Consider the following 18,112-nt stretch of genomic DNA (forward strand, 5'->3'; position numbering starts at 1 on the left):
AAACTGAGCTAATCATTTCTGTCTCAATACCCTGCCTCCCCAAAAAAGTCTTCCCCAGAGTTCCCTGTTCAATAGTATCACCATCTACCTGGACACTTAAGTCAGAAATCTAAATATTTACCCAGGAGTCTTTTCTTTCCCTCATTCCTCATATCCATCATCTACCAAGATTTTTTAGCTTGACCTGGAATTCCTCTGATTCCTTGATTTCACTCCATCTCCTTGGCCACCATCATGTCAAGGTCACTGTCTCCAGATATCTTCAGTGACCTCCGAACAGTCCTCATTATCACTCTACTACTCTCCTCTACCATCTTCATACAACAGCTCGAATGCTCTTTTTTTTTTTTTTTTAAAGAGGCATGTATTATTTATTTGTTTGTTTGTTTATACATGCACTGGGTACAGTCAGAAGCGCGGAAGGGTGAGAGAATTCACCAGAGCCAGAGCGGGGAGCAGAGCAGGCAGAAGGACCGAAGTACACTGCTGAGGGGAGCAGCGGGCGGCAGGAGAGGTCTGCGCGCCATGTGGGACCCTCCTCCTGTGGCCGGGGAGCAGCCGAGGCTCGAACTGGTGCCAGAGAGGCCGCGGGCAGCCTCGCAGCCCAGCGCTCAACTGCTGCGCCACCGGGGAGGCCCACAGCTCGAACGCTCTTAATAAAAAACCTCTGACCAGAAAACACCTCTGCTGAAAACCTCTAATTATCTGCCCATTGCTGTTGCAACAAAGCCCCAGCTCCCAGAAGTAGCTTACGAGATTTCCAAGATTTCTTGACTCAGTGGTGATAATGCCCCACCCTACTGCATTTCCACGCCTCGGTGAGACAGAGTTACCTTTAGATACTTGAAGATACCATACTCTCTTCCAATTCAGAACCCTTGCAGACATTGTTTTTTTTTTTTTTCTTATGTTTTATTTCTTCTTCCCTCCTCACTTACTAATTTTCAGTTATCCTTTACTCCTCAGACTAAACATTGGTCCTTTGAAAATATATTCCATGACCATCCCAAGCAGGATAGATACTCATGTGATATCCTCTCATGAATTCATTTATTCATTCATTCAACACATATTTATCAAGTACCATCTAGGTGCCAAGAGCCCACAGCCTAGTGTGGGAGATGATACTGAACAAATAATTTTGAAAATGACAATTATAATTGTGATGACAGATCCCACAATAGCGCACATTGAGACAGAGAGCAATTGGCAACTGGCCCTCCTCCTTGGCAGCTGGCTCACCCGGGTCACTTCATGAGCCTGATGATAATGTGACACACATTCTACACCACTGGGCTTTGGGGTTCTACTTGAGGAATTATGGCAGGATTATGTATGTATGACCAATTGCTATAAGAAAAATAAAGGTAATCAAGTGCTTATATCACTGAGGATATAAAGCACTTCTTCAAGTCACTTGTTTAATGCCTTTATTTATTTAGCTAGTGCTTAATAAGCACCTACTATGTGTATATGCTGAGCACTGAATCTGCATACATGGAAAGACAAAGCTCTGCTCTCTTAGAGCTGATATTCTAGAAAAGGTCATAAAAAAATAAGCAGTGAAATAATTCATGTGTAAGGAAAGGAATTATTTTCCAGAAAGCATATTTTGCTAAGATTTCTTCTGCCCCAGACAATCAGAGAAATTGATGACACAGACAAGTTGTTGTTCCCTTTGACTCAACCTCCTCTTTCATGGCTACATCCCAGGGACCCACCTGTCCCAAAAAAAGACATGTATAAACACCTTCTTCTCCAATAAACTACAACCTTCTGTCTGCATTTCATGGGTAGATATATTCATCTCTCTAACAAGTTTTCTCTGTGCTCCTTAAGAAAAGTGTCTTAAGGACACACAGAATGGCTATTCTGGATGTTTCACAGTGCTAGTTGCACAGTAGGTCTATACAGAACTCTCTGGAGTGAGCCCCTCCAGGGCAGGGTTTATGACTTATTCCTGGATCTCCAGCCCCAGACACCATGCTTTCTAGACCAAGAAGTGTTGAGCAGAGACTTATTGAAGGAATTAAGGGAACTGTTCCTTTTAATTCATCATCAATTTGTTGCACACACGTTATCTAAATCTTTTGACTACATAGCATGTGTTTAGCCTGCTACACTAACGATCTCATCTGAGTGTTTTATAACTTGTACTTTACCTTTGAATAATGACACTTATTGATGGATATCTGGAGGATAAATGGTCCTTATTTTATATGTGGGGAAACTGGGTTTAGATAGGTTGAGAGGCTTCCCCAATGAATAACACTCAGCTATGAAGCATGAGGACAAGGAGGAGAACTCGAAATTTCCTACTTCAAGGCTCTTGACACCACAGATTTCCCAGTTGTGACCTCGCCTTCTTTGGTTACTGTTCTTTAGGCATAACAATTGCTTTCTGGGAGTCACTGTCACCAGGAAGCACAGCAGTGGTCAGATAAGGTGGAAGGGAGGCAATTGCCACCCATTTCTTGGTCCCTCTGCTTTCCCTGTTCCTCGGATCCCCTGCTGCCCAGCTCTGTGCCAGTCATGTACCCTGGACACAGGTAAGGAGGAGCAGGAGCAGGACTTGGCCTCCCTGTCAGAACTCCAAGCACCATGGAAAGGCAAGCAGCTTGGTTTCCATGGCAACCTGCCCACCCAGTCCCTGCAGCTGCAGCCCCTTTCTGACCCCTGAGGCGGAGGCTGCGGGTGGCCTGAGCCAGCCTGTGCCCACGTCAGCCCCCGCCGGGCTCAGGCTAGAGGCAGGCTGCTCACTCTGAGTTGGAGCATAGCCTGACATGGTTCCCATGGGGACGGCTGTGGGCACACACTGCCTGCAGTCAGATCTCCTGATCCCAACTGCCCTGTAACTCAGGCAGCTCCTCCCGGGCTCAGAGCCTTTGAAAGAAAGACTGAGTTTCAGGTGCCCTAGGTCCCCACTCCACCCCCAACCAAAGGGAGCTTTAAGATCTTGGGGTTGTGGAGCTTTCTATGTCATGTGTAGGGCACCCCTCTGTGCGAGGGCCTAGGGACCCCAAGATGACAAGGCACCCCTAAGGAGGGGCCAGGAAGACAGTCCATGGAGCTGATTGTGACACTGCAGTGTGGTCCAGCAACAGTGGAACAGGAAACAAAAGAGATTGACCAATCTGGGAAGGTTTCATGAGGGGTGGAGGGAGGCATTCCAGGCAGAGGGAAATTATGAAAACAGGTATCAATTATGACTCTAAAACAATTGCCATTTAAAAGAATGTGAATTTATTTCAAAGATAATGTGCGCAATGGTGCATCTCTATGTGCTATGAAAGTTTGGGGTGAAATAAGAAAGTTTGGGGTGCTGTGGAATAGGGGAAGGAGATGAAGCCGAAGGGATGGGCAGAAGCCCCAAACTGAGCTGCCTTCTGTGGAAGGCTGTGGAGCTCTGCCGGAGTCTTAGAAGGAAGGAGGGGTCATTTTACACAGGAAAGCTCTGTGGCTGCATCAGTGATTTAACAAGGTCGTAGGGGAGGCTGCGAAGGGACCAGTTTAAGGAGAAGTAACTTAAAGTGTTGGGGGCAGTGAGGTGGCTACAGAAGTTCTGGGGAGGAAACTGTTGAGTGATCTTTCAGAGTCAGGGACCTCTCTCCCTTGGGTATGGCAAGGGCCTTGATTGTGTGCATTTCTGTGAAAATGGCAAGAACAAGGAGCCAGGAGATCTGGCTGTCAGCTGACAGATGCTTCACCCACCTGCTATCCCAGGTCAGGTTAGACAGGGAGCATAGCCTGCAGAGGATTATTAGGGAGAGCCTTAAGACCACAGTTGTGAAGGGAGGGGGCGGGAGGTGCATGTCTGCCAGAGTCTTGACCGGCCCCATGGGCAGGCCTGGAGCTAAGGCCTGTCTGAGTCCACCTGCCCTGGGTGGAATGATTAGGCCTATATGCCCCCTCCTCAAGCACGAGCCCTCTCCCTAAGTATGGCTGCTGCTGACTCGTGCAGAAGATGTGGGGTCCCTCTTGCTCCAGGAGCCCTGATTGGGAGTGAAGTCCAGTGGGTATGTGCTGTTCGTGTCAACTTTACAGATAATAAGCTTGGAACTCAGAGAGGTATCCCAGAGGTTACGCAGTTATTTAGTGCCAGAAGATTAGCCCTTGAACTTACCTGAGACTCATGGAGAAGAAGCCCACCTGCTTGGGGAACTCGGGTGAGACCCTGCAGGACCCTGAATGTCCATTGTTCTGAAGGAAGATATAACAAGATATTTGCTGGGGAGGGCTGGGGCTCTGCAGGTGAGATTCATTAAACCATATCCCATCCCAAACTCCTCAGACAGTAATATCCTGGGATGAAAGAGAAACTGCACAGGGATCAAGAAGCCATCTAGTAGGAAAGATTGATACCAAGATGTTCCCCCTTAGGGTTCCCACTTACCAGGACATGGACAGACCAAGTCTAGTGGACACACCATAAGGATTTTTGCACTTTTCGTGAGCAGACAGCACTAGGGAAGAAAAACGCCCTCACAATGAACAGAATGAAGCTTGAAGTTATATGAATTTGAATATTAAAAGAAATGTGATTTTATTTTGTACCCCAAGCTCCTTAGGGACAATAGGATTGGGAGGGGGTGGCGCTGGCAGGAGAGATGCACTATTGCACACATTATCTTTGAAATAAATTCACATTCTTTTAAATGGCAATTGTTTTAGAGTCATAATTGATACCTGTTTTCATAATTTCAAAGTAAGAGAAAAATGTAGAAAAAAAATGCCGAAATCAGCAATGGGAGTGAATTCTGAAGGCGCCATCCTGAGACAATAAGCGTTTTATTTTACAGAGCACTGTACAAAGGAAAACACATTGTTTCATGTGTAGAAGTTGAAGAGATTTTTATAAGGAAAAAAAAAAAAACATTTGGGATCTCAAACCTCTTAGCCTGAGGCTGGAGGAAAAACTTAAGAGATGGGCTGAAAGAAGCAGGGTGTGTACTAAGAGCTATGCCGTGCCCTGGAGAATCGGGAGCTCGGAATACAACTTAATCTAAATGGACAAAGGAAATACAGAATGGATGTTAATGGATATCTCAATCCAAGATGAAATACGAGTCTAAGGAGCATTTCAATATAATATATATTTAATTGAAATGAACTACATATCTTAAATCAAAAATGCTGTTAGCAATTCCATGCAGAGTGAGAATTGTTCTGTGGCCTTTATTTTTCTCCTTCTCTAGTGCTTATTATGGTGGGGGGGGGACTTTTAAATCAAGGAATTACTGAATGAACACTGGAATGAAGGAGGGAATGAAGTTACAGAGGAGATTTTTGAAAATCGGCAGTGGGAGTAATTTTATTAATGCAGTTGATTTTATGTGTTTTCCAGGTTTCTGACCATGAAAAGATAATACTTTGATGATTAGAATAAAATTAAAAGTGCATGGGTTAGCAGTCTATTCTCTTGGGGCAGTGAGATGCCCTCTCTCCCATGCTAGAGATGGTGTCCCCTGATGTGTGAGCCAGCCACAGGTGAAAGATAAAGGCAGATTCTGGTTAGCAAGATGAGGGTTAGCAAGTGAGGCAGCTGGGACCAAGTCTCTTTGTATGAGGAGCTGTGCACAGAGGTGGCATTCCAGGGGAGGATGCTCAGATGGCATCTCCTTCGACAAGCCACAGTTTGGCTCTGAAGGTTCATGCACTTGGAACATGAAATCCCAGAACACCTGCCTGTGCTTATGGTCAGTAAAGATGATGACACCAGAGCGGAGCAGAAGTGGATAGGTGGACAGGGTGTCTATTGAGAAACCACGTGGTTGCACGGGAGAAACGCGCATTCTGGCCCACGACTACTCTCACCAGTCAGAGCCTGGAACATGGCAAACCATCTCAGATCTCCTAATGTCTGTTTCCTGGCACTAAGAGTAGAAAATCCATCCCAGGATTTCATTGATGTCAGGGTGGGCTGGGGCATTCTGGGAAGGGTTGGGGCTGTATCTGGGTCCCTGGGGTGGGGTTAAGGGGTGAGAAAGACCCAGCAATGGGATGGTTAAGAGGACATACAAATGTCATCAGTGGAAGTATTTTGTCTAACAGTATCTGTCAAACATAAGGAATTACCTCAGGTGGTCCTAAAATACATATTTCAAATCCTAGAGATTTTGGGGGGTGGGTTTGGGGTTGATTCCAAGAACCTGTACTTTTTACAAGGACTCTGGATGGTCTGCTGCAGTGGATCAAGCATTTACACTTCGCATTCTGTATTAACTTGTCATAACGAAACACTACGGGCTGCGTGACTTAACCAATATAAGTGCATTTTCTCACAATTCTAGAGGCTGGAACATCCCAGATCAAGTTCAGCAGAGTTCAATTTCTGGTGAGGTAAGGGCTCTCCTCCTGCTTTGTAGATGGCCAATTTCTTGCTGCAGACCTCATGCTGTCTCTCCTCTGTGTGCATATAGAGGATACTAGTCCTGTTGGAATGGGCCCAATTAACCTTAATTCTCTTCTTAGTTATCATCAATTCCCAAATATAATCCCTTTGGATTAAGGGATCAGCTATGTATTTAGGGGAGACAGTTCAGTTCACAGTGGAGGCCCCTCCTGGAGGAGTGTGGGACCTGAACAGCAGCAGAGGATGGTGAGGGATGTTCAGTGACAGGGCCCAGCTTCTGGTGCAGGGTCTCGTGCACTGAGATGATGCCAATACTGCCACTTGTTTGAGGCTTAGCATGTAGCTAACAGGAATCGCTGTGCTACCATGCTCAGTGTGAGCCATTCTACCTTGTTACGGTTTTTTAAAGTTAAATGATGTGACTCTTGATTGAAAACTCAATCTCAGTCAATTATGGGGTTCTTTCTCTCTCCACCTGCTTTCAGGGGTGAGTAAAGCCTCACCAGGCCTTCCTTACAAAGTCTGGAACACGTGGGAAAGTGGTCTGCCCTTTACCCACATGGGTCACAGTGGTGTGTTCATTGTCGAAATTTGCATGATTTCCTGAAGGTGGTAGATTATCCCTTGGTGTCCTGCTTGGCAAGAAATCTTTGGCCAGGGACCGGAACACCCAGGGCTAGAATGCAGCTTCCTTTTAACCTCAAGATGAGTTTTCTCTGTTTTTATCATTTCCCTGAATACTCCCTCTATTCCTAATGCAAAATTTTCCCTAACTCTAATAGAGTACACAAAATATTGAGGGCTTTGGCACTCAAGAAAATTCCTTTCCTGGTCCAGGGAATGTCCATTTTGTCCTTGGACCTGGACAGTTGACCCTGCACCGTTCCATATTGTCCTGCTCCGGGAGGGGGCCCCAGGGTTTGAGCCCAGTAGGCCCGTGACTGCATAGTGCTGTCACTTCTTCCGGGACTGGGGCTGCGGGAAGAACAGGTAAAAGATAGGACTTTGGTGCCTACTGATGCTTCCTAACCACTGCCCTGCAGAGTTTAATGATCTATCCCTATTAGGTCCCATGGAGTGATCAGATCTCTGGAATCTTGGGTGAAATATGCTGTGTATCCCAGCCCTGAGAAGCAGGAAGAGCCAGGGGAGTATATTTTTTAATATCTGAAAAGCAGTGATATCTAATGACACCCAGAGTGTCTCTACAAGGGTGAGTAAGGGGGAGTACAGACAGGCCACAGAGATAAGAGGCAGCCCTGCTTTCACTGCCCTGCTGAAGACTGACTCACTACTTGGACAAGAGTGCTCTTGCCATAGTTATTCAGGCAGCTCTCCCTCCTTCCTCTCTTCCAGGTGCATCCCCAGGAGGGTTACCCCATTTCTCTATCACCAACCCTCCAGATCAGCACATGGGGCTAGCAGACAGACCCCCATCAGCCAGAGGAGTGTAGAGATCAGAGTGGGGGTGGGACGGCGACCAGCGGGTGGACTCAATGATGGGAGATGGACACCCCTGGGTGACAGTTAGTATGCCCATCTCTTCACTTACAAGCCTCACTGAGCTCTGCAGTGGCCCCGAGGGGCCAGCAGTTTTCTCTCTCCCATTTTAATGCCAAGGTTAGGGACAAAACTTTCCAAGTCAGAAAGATACTGAGGCAAGACACTGAGGCAGTCAGTTCCCTGAAGACCATCAGGTGCCCTGGAGCAGCCCCATTAGAACTCACCCTCCAGTCCCCCTGGGGACCCCTCCTGTGCCACCTGGAGACTGGCAAGGCTGTTCTTAGGCAGCATCTGAAAGACCAGCTAGCAACCAAAGGCACGAAACGACTTTCTTCAAAGAATGGAGGGTCCAGGCTGTGCCTTTGTCATCCTGGTACCGCCATCCTGGCTCTTCGAAATCTAGCAAATATGCGTAAATATTTAATAAGTAGTAATAATAATCAATATGAATTGAGCCATATCTCATTAAGAATCACAATTACCTCGTGGAGTAGGTATTGTCATTTTTGGCTCCATTTTTTAGATGACTAGAGCCTCGGAGAGACAGGGATGGCTTTAAGGTCGCAGGCTGCTCTGCGGTAGCTCAGTTGAGGGACTCGAGGAGCCGACAGAGTCTGCCATGTTTTTAGCTCAGAGAGCCATGGCGAGCCCTGCAGGGAGGACATGCAGGGCCGGGGGCAGGCTGTGCCTCAGACCCAGTGGCACCCTCACTAGCTCACCCCACCCAAATGTGTCCATTTCTGGTCATTTTAAATCCAATTTAAATTCCATTATTTCATTCTGGGAAAGGGATACATAGAAAATGTGTCACCCCTCAAGGCTGATGACAGATCCATTGTATCAGTTAGAAATTCCCCACAAGTGCTTGAAACAGAGACTCACTGAAGAGCGGCTTAGAGAACGTGTGGATCGCTTTCTCTCCAACACGATGTGCAGGAGTAGCTCACAGCTTAGCGGGGCAGATCCATGACTCGAGCAGGCCGCACCTCTTTCATCTTCCTGATTTGCCATCCTTTGGGGGAGGTTTCTGTTCTTTAGTGTTTCTCGTGGTCCCAAGGTGGCCAGTGGAGCTCCCCCACCCCATCACACCTGTACTCTAGGCAGGAAGGATGAAAAGCATGTATCACTGATTTATCCCCTTCTTTTAAGGAGCTTTCCCAGAAGCCCCATTAAGCAATAAGCACATTGGTAACTCATTGGTCAGAACTGAGTGCAAATCTACTCTCAGCTTCAAGGGAGGTTTGAAATCATACCTAAAGGTGGGTACCTGAACGCAGCTAATAAAATGAGATTTCTTTTTCTGAGAAAAAAGGAAAGTGGATATTGGGTGAGTCCATCACCATCGCTGCCACAATTTCAGTCTGCCTTTGGCCCCAGGGGTCAAGGACAGCCCCAGGGAGCATATTCATAGACACTAAGCTGCAACTGGCTTGACCATCAGAAGCTGACGTGGGTCTGCCTCTGCACTAAACTCTCCAATAGTAGCCTCAACTGCACAGCCTGTCCCTGAGTTGGCCTCTGTTAGGAAAGCACCTTCACTAAAATGGTTGGGAGAAATACCTTTGCCTTGGGTTTGTCCCAAGAATGCTGTTGTGAGCCTCAGGGGAGCGAATGCCTGTAACAGCACCCCATCAGCTACTGCGTACTGCACTGCCCAGGATCTCCCTACTCACCTGGGCCCAACCAACAACATGGGCACCACCTGGACATTTGCCAGAAACGAACATTCTCAGTCCTGCTGCAGTGCTACTGAATCAGATTCTGCATTTGCACAAGGTCCCAGGTGATTCAAGCACATTAAACTGAAAAGTTCTTCCCTAAAGATGCGGACTTATGTCCTAAGTGAGACCAAGTGACAGGAGACATCTACTCATTCAAGGCACTTTCTCTAGTCTGATTAAGCATCTTGGGAAAGTCACTCCCCCAGCCCCAGCCCAGGCTCCGTCTTCCCACTTGTCATGGGAGGGGTATCCACCAAGGGAAAGGACTGTTGCTTCAAGAAGGCTGGTCTTGAACTGGCAGCATCGGCATCACCCTGTTAGAAATGCAGGCTCTGAGACCCCACTTCAGAATGACTGAATAACAGTCTGCATTTTACAAGCTTCCTCAGTGATGCAGCTGAACTTCAAGTGTGAGAAACCCTGCACTAGATGCTCTATGTGCCCTGAAATGACAGAAACAAAAATAACTTAGGTAACTGGTATCTGCTTGTGGATGGCAGGAGGCCACTGATTCCTGAAGCTCTGCGGGTTGGGTTGAGTGGAGACAAACTTTCTTTGAAGCTTAGCGGCTGGCAGAGTGTCTGGTCCTGCAGAAGCCTGGGCTAGGTCTGGAGCAGGGATGAGGTCTGGGGTGGGGAATTTCCTCATCTAGCATCTCTCTGAGCTGTATAGATACCTGGAGACAGAAGGAGGAACTGCAAGCTGGGCCCTGGGCATAGATCTGGCCATACCTCTCCTCCCCTTTCTCCAGCGCAGGTGGAAACTCCTGAGGTGCCTGGGTGAGGAAAGAGCACCCAGTGGAGTCAGTGCAGCCAGCTTTCAGCCGCAGAAGGAAGCAGAACCTACCTCTCCTGTCCTCTTGCCATTGAATGCTTCGTTATTAAAAAGAATCCTTTAAGACCATTTGATGATTTGGACTAAATAAAGCCATGCTCCCACTCCAATTGAGCTTATAATGGAGTCTAATTTTATAAAGAAGCCAATTAATGGCTTTGTAAATATAAAAGAAAGAATCCCTGCTTTTTTTTTCTTGACCAAAAGGCCCCAGAAGTTAGTCCTGTAAAAATGTCAAGTCTTGCTTTAAAGAATGGCAGGAGTTTTTAGAGGAGAATAACAGGAAATGACTCACGGAGGGCACCCTGAGGCCGCCCAGCTATACAAAGGGGCCCCCTGCGCAGTAATGCCAGGCTGCTGGCCAACTGCAGGGAGGAAAGCGCCCCGCCCACGGGGAGGGGGGCTGTCTTCTCCAGGCTGGGGCTTTCTCTGTGGGGCCCAGGAACTGCTGGCATGCTGGCTTGCAGGGATCCAACAGCGTGGCGAGGTTGAGAGGTGCCCAGAGGCAAGATCTGGTGCCTCCAGGAACACGCACCTAGAAACCATGCCAAATTAACTGCATAAACTGCTAGGCGAGGGACTTATCCGGACCTGATTTTCTCTGGGTCTCCCCTTGATCCCATCAGATGAGCAGGTGGAAACCTGGAAGATGCCTCTCCTGGCTTCCTGTGGAGGAACTTAGTCCTAGATCTCTAGTTCTACCAGCTAGCTTCCTTTCTCCTGCCCCTTCACTTCCCTTTGCCCCTCTGCCCGCTCTTCTCCCCCTTGTCCTTTGGCCTCCCCAGTTCCTAGACTTGCCCTGCCCAAGGACATCTCAAAGCCCGGGGCTCTACTCCAGAATCCCAATCTTCAGGTGGTGGATGGGTCGAGCTGTTCACATGGAACCCCCAAGCAGAGTGGGACAAGTGAATTCTGTCTAGAAAGGGGAAACCAATGGTTCACCATTGTTCTACATTTCCAAAGCAGCCTCAACCAGGAGCAAAAGTGGGCTCTTGTGTCCCATGAGGAAGGCTCCCCTGGCTCAAAAGAGCTGCCTTTTTGGATTTGGAACAACTCTCTCAGGGCCACAGCGTTTAATTGTGATTTGTCATGTGACATAGGACCCCAGAAGTGGGAATGAAGCAGGGTATGGTTTTGGGGCAGCAGAGAAAGCCCACGTTCCCACACAGAGCCTCCTCTCCACCTGTGTCCAAGCTGTTCTCCGTGCTGGGATAGGAGCCACAGAGTTTGAGGGAGGGCAGGAATCTTCTAAGTCATCTTGGAGTGACGTTAAGCAGAGAAGCTTTCTGAGGTGGAATCCAAAGCTGCTCTGGGAAAGGTGACAAGAAGGGGAGGGTCATTCCAGTGGAGGGGCTGGGAGGGAGGATGATGTGGGGGCAGGAACCACCGGGATTATGCCAAGAGCAGCCGGAGGGCTGGCAGGGCCTGGCTGTGAAGGAGCAAGTGGGTGGATTAGCGGTAAATGTCCATTATGCACTGAAAGACAATGGCTCTCTCATTCTCTGTCTCTCCTGGGCCGGCCTGAGCATTTAACCCATGCCTGAGACCAGCTGTGGTGCAACTGGGGTCAGCTGATGAAAGGTCTGGAGTGGTGGGCGGAGCTGGGCACCATACAAGAAAGGTAGCCACATGGCTCTAGCCTGGATGGTGCGTTGCATAATTCTTTGAATTTAATTATACAGTATTTACCCTCTAAACCAACAGAATTCCTCCCTTTTTTCAACACCTGTTTTCTTTTTGGCATTTCTGCTCCTAACATCCCCCAACAGACCCTCAACCTGGATGTGTCCCTGTTCTGATCATCTAGAGATGAGGAACAGTGAGGATGAACCAGCTAAACACATGACTCTGGGAACACCCAGAGGCTGCCCTTCCATTTGATGAGTGTCAAAATTACACCCATACAGGGGAGGTGCCTCTGTAGAGGTCACACAGCCAGTTGGTGGCCCAGTAGACATCAGGTTCCCGCTACACAGTGAGGAAGGCAGGGAAGTTTTCTCAGCAGCGGGTAGGAGCGGGAATGCAGCTGCAGGCCCCAGTGGCTCTGAGAAAAGGCTGCTGTGGGGCTCATCAGAGCATTCTTAAGTGTAATTGACTTTCAGGCATTAAACTTTTACCAGAATGAGCTCACAAGGTCTGTAGGGAGAAGGAAAGTGCCTGGCATTTCCTGCCTCTAGGGGCCATGTCTGGGGTGCAGAAAGCCCATCCTCCAGGCTGTAGGATGGAGCCCTCCCCTGGGAGGGAGAGGAGGGTCGAGGCCCCAGAAGAGAATGCAGGTTAGGACATAGTGTATTCAGAGGCCAACTGGATCTCACTAATTAGGGGCAACGAGGAGGGTGGGAGGGAGCTAAGACCACTCACCCAATAGCCCCCAGCAATCATGCCCTGCGCAGAATGACTACTACAAGGATAAGGGAGGGGAGAAGAGACAGAGAACTCAGACCCCGCCCATAGCACTCCTGAGTCCCTAACCATGTTTACTTCCTGTTTTGTCCCTAAGCCCACCCTACCATCAATCATGGACCTGTTTACGTCATTACCAATCTTTGGGCATCTGTTTCCTTATCTGTATAACAAGAAGATGGACAAGATGATGTCTTGAGATTTTTTGAGCTTTGTCATTCCCTAAGGAAGGAGTTATCACAATTATACCAAGGGCTTTTTCCAAATTCCAATTCTATTCCCACCCCCCCAGACAGGATGTCATCTTTGCTTGATGTGTCTCCCCAAATAGATGGGCAGGTGCTAAGGCTTAGCAGTCCCTCCCTTTAGACATTAAAAGTAAAATATGAGATGAACAAGCTAATTGAGACTTCCACTTAAAGCCAAAAATTTAAGGGCTGGGCATATATATATATACTTATTGAAGTAAAACTGACATACCAAAAATTGAACATAAGTAAAGTATACTTTTTAACATTTGATAATTTTAACATTTGATAATCATTCACTTGTAAGTCCATAATCAAATCAAGATAGTGAACATATCAATCATCCCCAAAAGTTTTCTCATGCCCCATTATCCCCCTCTCTTTCTTTTTTTTTTAAGATTTATTTAGTTATACAAGCATTGGGTACAGTCAGAAGCGTGGGAGGGTGAGAGAATTCACCAGAGCCAGAGCGGGGAACAGAACAAGCAGACCGACATAATACACTGCTGAGGAGAGAAGCAGGCACAGCAGGAGAGATCTGCATGCCATGTGGGACCCTCGCCAGTGACCGGGGATCGAACCGGCACTGCAGAGGCTGCGGGCAGCTTTGCAGGCCAGCGCTCAACCGCTGCACCACCAGGGGAGGCCCTATCCTCCTTTCTTTCTAACTCTTCCCCATCCCCAGGGTCTCTACCAGGGTTTCTATCACTATTGTTTAGTTACATTCTCTGGGGCTTTATATAAATGGAAATATACAGTATATACTTTTTTTATTTAGTTTCTTTACCTAGCATAATTCTTTTGAGAGTCATTTGTGTCACTGCATGTATCAATTATTCATTTCTTTTACTGGGTAGATATACCAAATTTATTACCCTATTTACCTGTTGATGGACATTTGGGGTGTTCAAAGTTTAGAAAGTTCCGTTCAAATAAAAGGGCTATTCAACAGCCACTATTGATAAAAACACTAAAAATGGGGGTAAATAAAACATACCAACATCATAAAGGCCATATATCACAAACCCACAGCTGACATCTCAATGGTGAAAAATTGCAAGATTTCCTGCTAAGATCTGGTACAAAACAAGGATGTCCACTTTTACCATTACTATTCAACACAGTATTGGAATTCCTAGCTACAGCAATTAGGTAAGAGGAGGACATAAAAGGAATCCAAATTGGGAAAGAAGAAGTAAAACTATCACTATTTGCGGATGACATGATAATGTACATGGAGAACCCTAAAGACTCCACTAAAAAAACTAATTAAAACAATCTATCAGTTCAGCAAAGTGGTAGGTTACAAACTCAATATACAAAAATCAGTTTGTTCTTATATGCAAACAAGCTAGAAGAGAAAGAAATCAAGAAAACAATACCATTTGCAACAGCATCAAAAAGAAGTAAATACTTAGGAGTAAACTTAGAAAAGGAAGTGCAGGACCTCTACAATGAAAATTATCAGACATTGTTAAAAAAAAATAGAAGACACAAAGAAATGGAAAGATACTCCCTCCTCATGGATTAAATGAACATCATTAAAATGGCCATCTTACCTAAAGCAATATATTGATTTGATGCAATCCCTATCAAAGTTTCAATGGCATGCTTCAAAGAAATAGAACAAACATTACTGAAATTCATATGAAACTACAAGAGACCCTGTATAGCCAAAGCCACCCTGACCAAAAAAAAAAGAGAATGAATGGTGGTATCACATGTCCAGACTTCAAACTATACTACAAAGCTATAATAATCAAAACTGTATGGTAGGACCAAAAACAGACACATGGACCAACTGGATTAGAACTGAGAGCCCAGAAAAAACAATTAAATGGATAGTTAATCTATGACCAAGGAGCCAATCTATCACCAAGCGTATACACTAGAGAAAGCAAAGTCTTCTCAATAAATGGTGTTAGGAAAACTGGACAGCCACATGAGAGGGTGAAACTAGACCACTCTCATACCATACACAAAAGTTAATGCAAAATGGGTAAAAGACTTGGGTATAAGACCTGCTTATTTTGGTTACAATTTGCACATTTTTTTTCTCTAGGGGAAGCTGTCCATTTGAAAAAAGATGAAATCCTGCCATTTGCAACAACATGGATGGACATAGAGAGTATAATGCTAAGTGAAATAAATTAGATAAATAAAGAAAAAACGAGTTGACTTCACTTATGTGGGACATAAGGAAACCAAAACACATGAACAAAAAAAATAAAACAGACTCTTAGAATATAAGAACAATGTAGTGGTTACCAGAAGAGAAGAGAGAAGTGTAAATCAGTTTAAAAGAAAAAAGGGAGGGGTAGTTAATTGTATGGTAAAGGATGGAAACTAAATTTTTGGTGGCAAACATAAACAATATATTTACAGATGTTAATTTATAATGTTGTACACCTGAAACCTATATAATATTACAAACCTACATTACTTGAATGAAAGTTTTTGTTTTTGTTTTTTTTTTAAAGAGAAACACGTAGTTTCTATCTCTAGTGGAAGCTGAAGTCACTGACTTGGGGACTCTTTTTCTTGAAATAAGTTTAAGTGCCATACATTTTCCTCTAAAAACTACTTTAGTTATATCCTACACATTTTCATATATTGTGTTTTTATTTCCAGTATACTTTCTAATTTCCCCCTTTGATTTCTTAGAAGTTACTTGACTACATAATTAGTCTTTCTTTCTTTTTGCTAACTTTAGGCTTAGTGTTTTCGTCTAGCTTTCTGAAGTACAAAGTTGAATTGTTAATTTGCAATTATTTTTTCTTAAATTTGGCATTTACCATAAACTCTCTTGCATCCCATACTGTGCATCATTTACCTCATGTTTTTTTTTTTAATTTCCCTTTTGGTGTTTTCTTTGAGCTATTGGTTGTTCAGCAGTGTATTGTTCAATTTCCATGTATCTATGAATTTTCCAACTTTCCTCCTTTTTTCTAGTTTTATGCCATTATAGTTAGAAAAGATACTTTATACAATTTCAATATTCTTAATTTTTAAAGACTTGCATTTTAGCCTGTGTCTAAGGCTTCCTGGTTGTAGGACCATCCAGAAATAAATGAAGAAAAGATATAAAAACATCAGAAAATCAGTAAAATTAATAGTTATTTTCTTGGAAAATAAAATTGACCAATCCTTTAGCTAGACTAATCAAGAAAAAAAAAAAAAAGCGAGAGGACTCAGATAAATAAACTTAATAAAAGAGGAGACACAGGACCTCCCTGGTGGGTGAAACAAAGGGTTAAGTACTGCACAATGAAGCTGTCCACTGCTTCTGCAGCATGAGTTTAATCCCCCGCCATCCAGGGAGCTACTCACATGGCACATCAGACCTCTCCTGTCTCGCCCACTGCTCCCCTCAGCAGTGTATTTCAGTCAGTCTACCTGTTCTGTTCCCCACTCTGTCTCTGGTGAATCCTCTGACCCCCCGCATCTCTGGCCTGTACCCCAGTTCTTGTATGCATAAATAAATAAATCTTTAAAAGAAAAAAGAGGAGATTTAGCAAATTAAATAACTTAGAAAAAATGTGTAAGTTTCTAGAAACTTAATCATGAAGGGTTAGGGTTAGAGTTAAGCCTGGTTTACTCCAGAAGTGATTTTAAAATATAGAAAGAGCTTAGAGTATGGAGAGGAAATAAGGCGACTTGAAGTTGATTGGCATGGGTCCAAGTTTGTATTTAACCTTATGCTTGTCCAGAGTGACTTGGGTTGGGGAACTGATGGAGATGAAGGGAAACTAAATTGGCACCTCTATAATACCTCTTGGTTATCACCACTCTCTGACTAGCACACTTTTTTTTTTTTTTTTAGAGGCATGTTTTATTTATTTATTTGTTTGTTTGTTTGTCTGTTTGTTTTTTGTTTATGCATGCACTGGGTACAGTCAGAAGCGCGGGAGGGTGAGAGAATTCACCAGAGCCAGAGCGGGGAGCAGAGCAGGCAGAAGGACCGAGGTACACTGCTGAGGGGAGCAGCGGGCGGCAGGAGAGGTCTGCGCGCCATGTGGGACCCTCCTCTGGTGGCCGGGGAGCAGCCGGGGATTGAACCGGCGTCGCAGAGGCCGCGGGCAGCTTCGCAACCCAGCGCTGAACCGCTGCGCCACCGGGGAGGCCCTGACTAGCACACTTTTAATATACATTAGTAGAAGTATATTTTCCAAAAGGAGAAGGCAATCCCATCTTGCCTCCTGGGTATCAAGTGTTAGAGGAAATAGATAAGCCAGATTTTCCCTGGAGAAGGAGGGAGAGAATTGCAAAAGAATAGAAACTATGTCAGAATATTATGGGCCTGAGTACCTTGATAGAACTGAGATGTTAAATTTGGAGAAAGAGCACACTGTCTTCCTAATGCAGGTTTCTACATTGTAAGAACTTTGAAAACATGCGTTATCTTCAGAAGAGAAGAAACGGATGATGAAAGGTTTGCAGGCATTACTACGAAGTCTCTGTACCCTCCTTTCAAACTAGTCACACTATCCCTTCTTGTCTGTGGACAGTGTGGTGGTGGTGTGCTCTGGACGCAGACAGCTTGGATATGAATCCTGTCAGACCATTTATTGACTGTGACCTTGTACAAGTATCTTAATTACTTTACATGCCTCAGTTTCCTCTTATGAATAAACAAAGGTTAAAAATAGTTTCTATGTATAGAGCTGCTGTGAAGATTAAACAAAGCAATGTGGATGAAGTGGCTACCAAGTCCAGAATAAGTGTTCAGTAAATGTTAGTACCTGTTTTCGCACTGCATGTTTGATTACTCCTTTTGCAGGAGGCACGGGATTGCCCACTGAATGGCCCTGCGGCTGCTATCTGTGTTGCCAGGCAACAAGCTATCAGGAACTAGTGACTCCCCTCCCTGAGCAAGAGTTGCTGTATAGGAATTCAGCTTCCCCAAGGGCACTGGGTGCTAGTAGCTGACATTCCAAGACAGCTTCCTGAAACATCTGGCTCCTGAACTTGGGTTGTTTAGAAGGCAAGCTCTCACCCTTGCCTAATAAAAAACTAGAGAAGCAGGGAGTAGAATCCTTTCTGGAATTCAA

This window comes from Talpa occidentalis, unplaced genomic scaffold (assembly GCF_014898055.3).
Source record: "Talpa occidentalis isolate TD23 unplaced genomic scaffold, MPIMG_talOcc4v2.1 talOcc4.10, whole genome shotgun sequence".
In the NCBI taxonomy this organism is placed as follows: domain Eukaryota; kingdom Metazoa; phylum Chordata; class Mammalia; order Eulipotyphla; family Talpidae; genus Talpa; species Talpa occidentalis.